The following is a 7523-nucleotide window of genomic DNA, read 5'->3' on the forward strand; positions in this document are numbered from 1 at the left end:
CTGGCCCAGGAACCTATAAAAGGATGAGCTGAATTCTGATAATTTCAAGTATTATGATTAAGTGAATTAAGCTTGATGTAATTATATTAACTAATACAAGCATTATGTGGAAACTGTCCCTAGTAAAGAATTAGATCTCTTACTTTTATAAATGTCATTTTGAGATTAATATTTATTTCATTTTTTTTTTCCTGTGGTTGATGTGATTAGGTATATGAGTTTTATGTCTTCTTGGGACAAATTTATGATGATGCATCATGACAATCAGCATTAAAAGAAATCTGTTGCCATCAAGTTGAGTCCGACCTATAGTAACCCTAGAGGACAGAGTAGAACTGCCCTATAGGGTTTCCTAGGCTGTAATCATTATGGGAGCAGACTGCCAGGTCTTTTCTCCTGTGGAGCAGCTGGTGGGTTCAAACTGCCAACCTTCTGGTTACTAGCCGAGTACTTAACCACTGTACTACAATGAGTTTTAAACATGTATTAGGAGTTTGTAATAAACTTTTTTTTTTTCCTTTATCTTTCACTTGTATAGAATCTCTCAGCTTTTGGACTAGGTACTCCTTTTGGATTTTACTTCCACTGATATAAACATTTTCCCTTTGACCCAAAATTATAATGGATGGTAACCTTAAGCCTATCCACCGACATTTTAAAACTTGCTATCTTCCTATTTTCCCCAAGGGGTAGAAAAACAGAAGCTAATAATGCGTGTGCTCATTTATAAATTGTTTAGAAATATATTTATGATGTGAGATTAGATTACTGAGCAAGTAGATTACCGTATTTTACGTAAATAATGTGCATCCTCTACGTTTGTTTGCCAACTGCACCCTCCCCTGGCAAGGTATTTTCATAAGTGTGCTAGCTGTAAAAAAAATTAGCATAGCAGACTTACAACAATACCTTCATGGGGGGAGAGTGTGCCTGGCAGACTAAAGTAGAAGGCATCCATTATTTGCATAAAAATACAGTATGGTGTGTTTAATAACAGGATTGATATACATATTATAAAATCAGAAAGTAACAGGGATACCAGGATAGTTAATTTTATGTGCCAACTTGGCTAAGTTCTGGTTGTTTAACCAAACACCAGTCTAGTTGCTGTTATGGAGTAAAAAAAAAAAGTTACATGTAATTAAATCAGTTGGCCTTAAGTAAAGCATATTACCTTCCAAATGTAATCTAATCACTCAATTGAAAAGGGCATTTCCCTAAGGTGTGTTCTACCTTTGGACTATAGATATTTTGGAAGAATTATCATTTTACTTTTCTCATCACGTGGTCTACAGCATTTGGGACATAAACCTGCAGGAGTCGCCAGCCTACTGCCTGACCTACAGATCTTGGACTTGCCAGCATTCCACAATCACGTGAACCAATTCCTTGAAGTAAATCTCTTTCTCTCTCTCTCTTCTTCTCTCTCTGTTGTTCTGTTTCTCTTAAGAACCCCAACTAAGACAAACACTAAGGCAGGATATTCCTGGGATAGGCAGGACTCTTCTGACAGTGTGAGCTTGGCTCAAGGGCTCCCCCCTTGGCCTACCAAACTTTGAGTTTTCTAACAGTCTTCCACAGACTTCCTTCCTTCCCTCTCTCCTTCACTACTGGTCAGACTTGCATTATGACTTTACGACTCCCAGCATACCCTGGTTCCCTCCCCAATGTCCTTCACAGATACCCTTAATAAATCTCTTACATGTTTATTTGACATTTTTTTCTTGTAGAACCCTAGTAATACATATAATAAAAAAGGATAAACATAATCAAAAGTTGGTTCTTTGAAAAGACTGATAAAATCAACACAACACAAAAAAGACTTCCTTGTCCAGCTATGATAAAGTCCTTTGTAGCAGACAAACACTCATATCAAGAACAGCTAGTACAGCTAGATACATTTTTTTAAGCATATCTGTCTACAGGCATTAGAAAGCTAACACAGCACTCAAGACTTGATATTTCTCAGTGTCATGGATTGAATTATGTCCTCCCAAAAATGTGTGTATCAGTTGGGCTGGGCCATGATTCCCAGTATTGTGTGATTTTCCTATACATTGTAAATCCTGCCTCTATGATGCACCGGCAGTGTTTCATTCTGTTGTGCATAGGGTCGCTATGAGCTGGAACCGACTTGACAGCACCTAACAACAACAACAATAATGATGTTAATGAGGGAGGATGAGCAGCAGTTGTGTTAGTGAGGCAGGGACTCAACCTGTGAAATTGGACTGTGTCTTGAGGCAATCTCTGGAGTTACAAAAGAGAGAAGCAAGCAGAGACAGGGGGACCTCATACCACCAAGAAGGTAGCACCAGGAGCGGAGTACATCCTTTGGACACCGGGTCCCTGCACCTTAGAAGCTCCTCGACCAGGGGAAGATTGAAGACAAGGACCTTCCTCCAGAGCTGACAGAGGGAGAAAGCCTTCCCCTGGAGCTGATGCTCTGAATTTGGACTTGTAACCTACTAGACTGTGAGAAAATAAACTTCTCTTTGTTAAAGCCATCTACTTGTGGTTTTTCTGCTATAGCAGTACTAGATGACTAAGACATCTGCAGTGAAAAGAAGCTCACTGAATTGAGTCCAACATTTTGCATTGTGTGCTCCTCTTTGGGACGTTTACTAACACTTGGTATAAGAGAAGCTGAGAAGCCAGCAGATGCTAAGAGGCAGAGAAAGTTAGCACAATTTTCAGCAATCTCATGGAATAGAGAGGACAACAATTGGAACTGGGTAGGCAGGACTTGAGGAACCAAGATCTTGGAGAGAAGGTAGATGCAGAAGTGCACCCAAACCATGACACCTGTTTTCACTTCGAGGTATTAACTGATTCCTAAGGTAAACAGGACTAGGACTATAAAACCAAGCAGAAAATGGCTTCAAAGCAAGGCAGAGTTTATCAGTACCAAGAAATTAGAGTTTAGCACCTACCAAAAAGGAGGAAGTCTAGTAAACATTCCAGATAATGGTGCATATGAGAAGTGCTAGTCTAGGTAGAAATAACCACTCCCGCTTTCATTAAGGGTGACACAAATGGTGTGTGCTCCTTACTAACTGAAAGGTTAGTGGTTCAAACCCACCCAGTGGCATCACAGAAAGGTCTGGCAACCTGCTTTCTGTCCCTACCAGACTGTATGTCTGTCAAACTTAAAGACAATTGTTCAATAAATAATTTTTGAGCCCCTACCATGTGCTAGGTACTATGATAGATGCTGGGCATAGAGAAATGAACAGGCAGATCCATTCTCTTTCCTCATGCTGCTTAGAGTCCAGCAGAGAGTACAAATATTAAGTGTTACCAGTGCTATAAAAGCTGAAACGCAGAGTTCTATGGAAACACGAATCAGGAGGACCAACTCAAGGACAGTGAGTATGCTCATAAACCCTGTACATCAGTACCCAGAACAGTTCTTGTTACCTACTGGTTACAGAGTATATGTTTAGTGAATGGATGAATAAATGAATCAAGGAATGGCTGAATCAAGGCTAAAGAAACACAGAAAGAGTAACTAGCTCAGTTAGGTGTCATAATAGCAGATGTCACAATAGATTTGGCCTTCCCACTAACCCCAAAAAGCTGAGTTTGGAAAGAGAAGTTACCAGAAGATAAAAGAGGAAATGGCACCTGTGGTGTGACTACTTTTGTGTGGCCTTTCTAGCCATGGTCTTGTAACTCCCACCCAGGTGATTAGGCAGGACTGTGTCATATGGGAATCCAAGGGGATAGGTCAATTTTGCCTTAAAAGAGAGCCAATTTTAGAGCAGAGAGTAGGAGCCCACCACCACCAAGGAAGGCGAGACCAGCAGGAGAGACCCAGCAGCAGAGAACTGGCAGCAGGAGATGGCGTGGTAGGCTTCCTGGCCCATGAAGAGAGAAAGCTGAGTGCCTTTGGGCAGAGACTGAGGGCAAAGGAGAGGCTTGCCTGGGAGCAAGGCTGGGGAGATGCTATTCTGATGGAAGAACTGTACCCTGAGTGTTCTTGAGCCTGAATTGTAACTGTTACTTCCCTAATAAACCCCCTAATTGTGAGTATGGTCTGTGAGTTCTGTGTGACTGCTGCAATGAATTACTGATCCCAGGAGAGAGTGCTATGGGAGGGACAGTTGATGTCAGAATTAGTACGATGGCAGAGAGAGGAGGAATCAGCCTTGGGCTGTTGATCCTGATTCTCCTTTTCCCTTGAAGAGGAGGTCAAACACTGCTCCCACACTGTTTTACAGCATCAGAGGCATAGGTAACAGCAAGTGCAAATCTTTTAAAGATTGTTGGGCTTTGTTTTGGCAGACAGCTAAGTTACTTGTGGATCAGTCTGATCTCTTTTAGGACCAGTTTAACCTTTTACTAGGACAAACCTAGTCTGCAGGGGTAGTTCAGTCCTACTAAAAACAAACCAAACCCAGTGCCATCGAGTCGATTCCGACTCACAGCGACCCTACAGGACAGAGTAGAACTGCCCCATAGAGTTTCCAAGGAGCACCTGGTGGATTCGAACTGCTGACCCTTTGGTTAGTAGCCGTAGCACTTAACCACTGCGCCACCAGGGTTTCCTCAGTCCTACTACTAAAGTGTTATTCCACAAGATGCACTGGATGATCACCAAGGACACTCTACTCTGGCTGGTCAGTGCGCCAACCTTTCCTCACCCTGTTCAAGTTCTGGGAATTGTTCAGCTTTCGACTCTCTGGTTGTTATTTTCCCATCTTTGCGGAGTCTCACTTTACACATGTGTCACCTAGAACTCTGTTTAACAGAGACTTAAGTGGATCCCTAAGCAAATTTCTTGAACTCTATTTCTGTAGTTTCCAGCAGCAGATTATCCAACAGACAAGGTAAGTGCGGTGCTTGCCTTGCTTACCAGATCATGTGTAGTGAACAATTTCACAGCAAAGGTGTGATGAAACCCCTGTGAAATTGTTCACTATAGATTAGTAAGCCCATGTTTACCTTGCTTACTGGGTCATCTGCCCATCAGGGACTGTAAATTTGAAAAGAGGCTTTGGTTCTGTAGGAAGGTGCTGTGGGGTTGGGAGAGAGATGCCAGCCATACCTAGAAGCACAATCCTTGAAGTGGTGAAAAAATGTGAAACTATTTACTACAGATGATCTGGTAAGCAAGGTGAGGACCATGCTTACCTTGCCAATTGGATAATCCATCTCTGGACTAGTTTTCTACTTTCTGGAAAACTTCCCAGCTACTCCAGTTCCCTCAGACTCTCCAAACTCTCATCTCCATTATTAACGATTGGAAATTTTTTCTAACTGTTTAGGAGGCTAGACGTCCAAATTCAGGGCACCAGCTATAGGGGAAGACTCTCTGCGTCTGCTCTGGGGGCAAATTCTTATCTCTTCCAACTTCTGTTCCTTGGCTCCTGGTGATCTCCAAGCAGCATCAATCTTTCCCCATTTGTTCTTGCTTGCTTCTGTGCCTAATCTGTTCTTTTTATATCTCAAAGTCAAAAGTGATTGGTTTGAAACACACATAACAAGGAAAACACTATTCCGAAATGGTATTACCTCCATGGGTATAAGGGCTAAGATTTACAATGTGTATTTTGGGGGCACACAATTGAATCCATAACAAGCCCATGGTCCCAAAATTGCCTTCAGGCAGAAAGCAAGGGAGATGGTAGAGGTACCCTTGTTTGTTTCCCTTCTCAGGGAACAGAGAACTGTGTTGCCTGTTCCCAAATCTCTGAAATAGCATGTCTAGTTTCATATATTTCATGTATTTTTTAGTTTTCTGAGGACAGCAGGTTAAGTTCAATCCTTGTAACTCCATTATGGCTCAGAGTGGAAATCCAAACTTTTCCTTTTTACTGGAGTATATAAAAAAAATAGTACTGGAATATATAGTGCTATGAGTCGGAATCGACACGACGGCACTGGGTTTGGGTTTTTATAGTGCGTTGGGTTTACAGTGCATTTATATCTAATCATTGTTATAGTTGGATTTAGGTGTTCCCATTTTCTTACTTGGTTTTTATTTGTCTCTTCTGATTTTGTTCCTCTGCTGCTTCTTTCCTGCCTTCTTTGTGTAAATAAAACATTTTTTAGAATTTCATTTTAATTTTTCTATTGGATTTTTAGCTATGTCTTTGCTTTTTTAATTTGTTGCTCTAGGGTACAGCTTTAGTTTATCAAAATGTATTTGCAGCTAGTAATGAATTTGTTGTTGTTGTCAGTGACTTCGAGTTATTTTCTACTCATAATGACCCAATGTGACAGAGTAGAACTGCCCCATACGGTTTCCTACGCTGTAATTTTTATGGGGCCAATGGCCAGTTCTTTTCTCCCGTGGAGTCTCGGGTGCGCGCGAATGGCCGACCTTTCAGTTAGCCGACAAGAGCTTAACCACTTTGCCACCAGGGCTCCTTAATAAAAAATTACTTTAGGCAAGCCGTAAGAATCTTAAACCTGCATGTATCTATTTACCTTCTCCCACTCTTTGTATTATTTCTTTTATATGCAGTAAAACCTGTGAAAGCCAGAAATAATGTAAGGTAGAGACCTGCCAAGAAGGAAAACTCGAATATTTTTCACTAAAATAAGCAATAGAAAAGTGGCAAGATGCACCTTGTCAAAGGTGGAAAACTTGCAAGACCCGGATACACAAGGCAGTCCCATCAAGTTCTGGCTCTCAAAGGTTTCACTGTGCCTTAAAAATCCACTAGGTTTTGCTTTAAATAATCATATATTTTTAAAGAACAATGAGAAAAAAAGAAAAATATAGTCTTTGATATTTACACACGTATTTTCTATTTTCAGTGCTCTTCATTCTTGCCTGTAGATCGAAGTTACCATCGCTATGATTTACCTTCAACCTAGTGAAATTCCTTTAGCATTTCTTAATAGTGCAATTCTGTAAAAATATATTCTTTCCTTTTTTCATTATCTGAAAGTATCTTTATTTTGCCTTCATTTTTAAGGAATAATTTTGCTGGATATAAAATATCTGGTGGACAGTTTTTATCCCAGTTTCAGCACTTCGAATATGTCATTCCAATGTCTTCTGACCTCTACTCTTCCTGATAAAACACCAGTCATTTTATTCATACTGTTGTTACCCTTGACAGCAGTGGGTTTGGTTTGGTTTTTGGTTGTTTCCCTGTGAGTGATCTCATTTATCTCTTGGTGCTTTCAAGATTTTCTCTTTATCTTTGGCATTTTTTGGCAGCGGTTTTACTCTGATGTACTTATACGTGGTTTTCTTTTTTCTTTCTGTTCTTTTGATCATATGATTTCTATTTATCTACCTTCAAGTTCACTAGTTTTTTCTTTTGCTATCATCTCTAATCTATTGTGCCATCTACTAAATTACTCTTTTTTACTTATTGGCAGTTTCCAGTCCTAGAATTTCCATTTGATTCTTTTGATAGTCCCTATCCATTTACTCATTAAGACAATATATTTTTTTAATTCCTTGAATATAATTCCCTAATTCTTTGAACAGAATTGTAATTGTTGCTTTGAAGTCTTTATCTGCTAAATCCAACATCTGGGCCTACTTAGATTTTCTGTAG

The sequence above is a fragment of the Elephas maximus genome, chromosome 4, assembly GCF_024166365.1.
Source record: "Elephas maximus indicus isolate mEleMax1 chromosome 4, mEleMax1 primary haplotype, whole genome shotgun sequence".
In the NCBI taxonomy this organism is placed as follows: Eukaryota; Metazoa; Chordata; class Mammalia; order Proboscidea; family Elephantidae; genus Elephas; species Elephas maximus.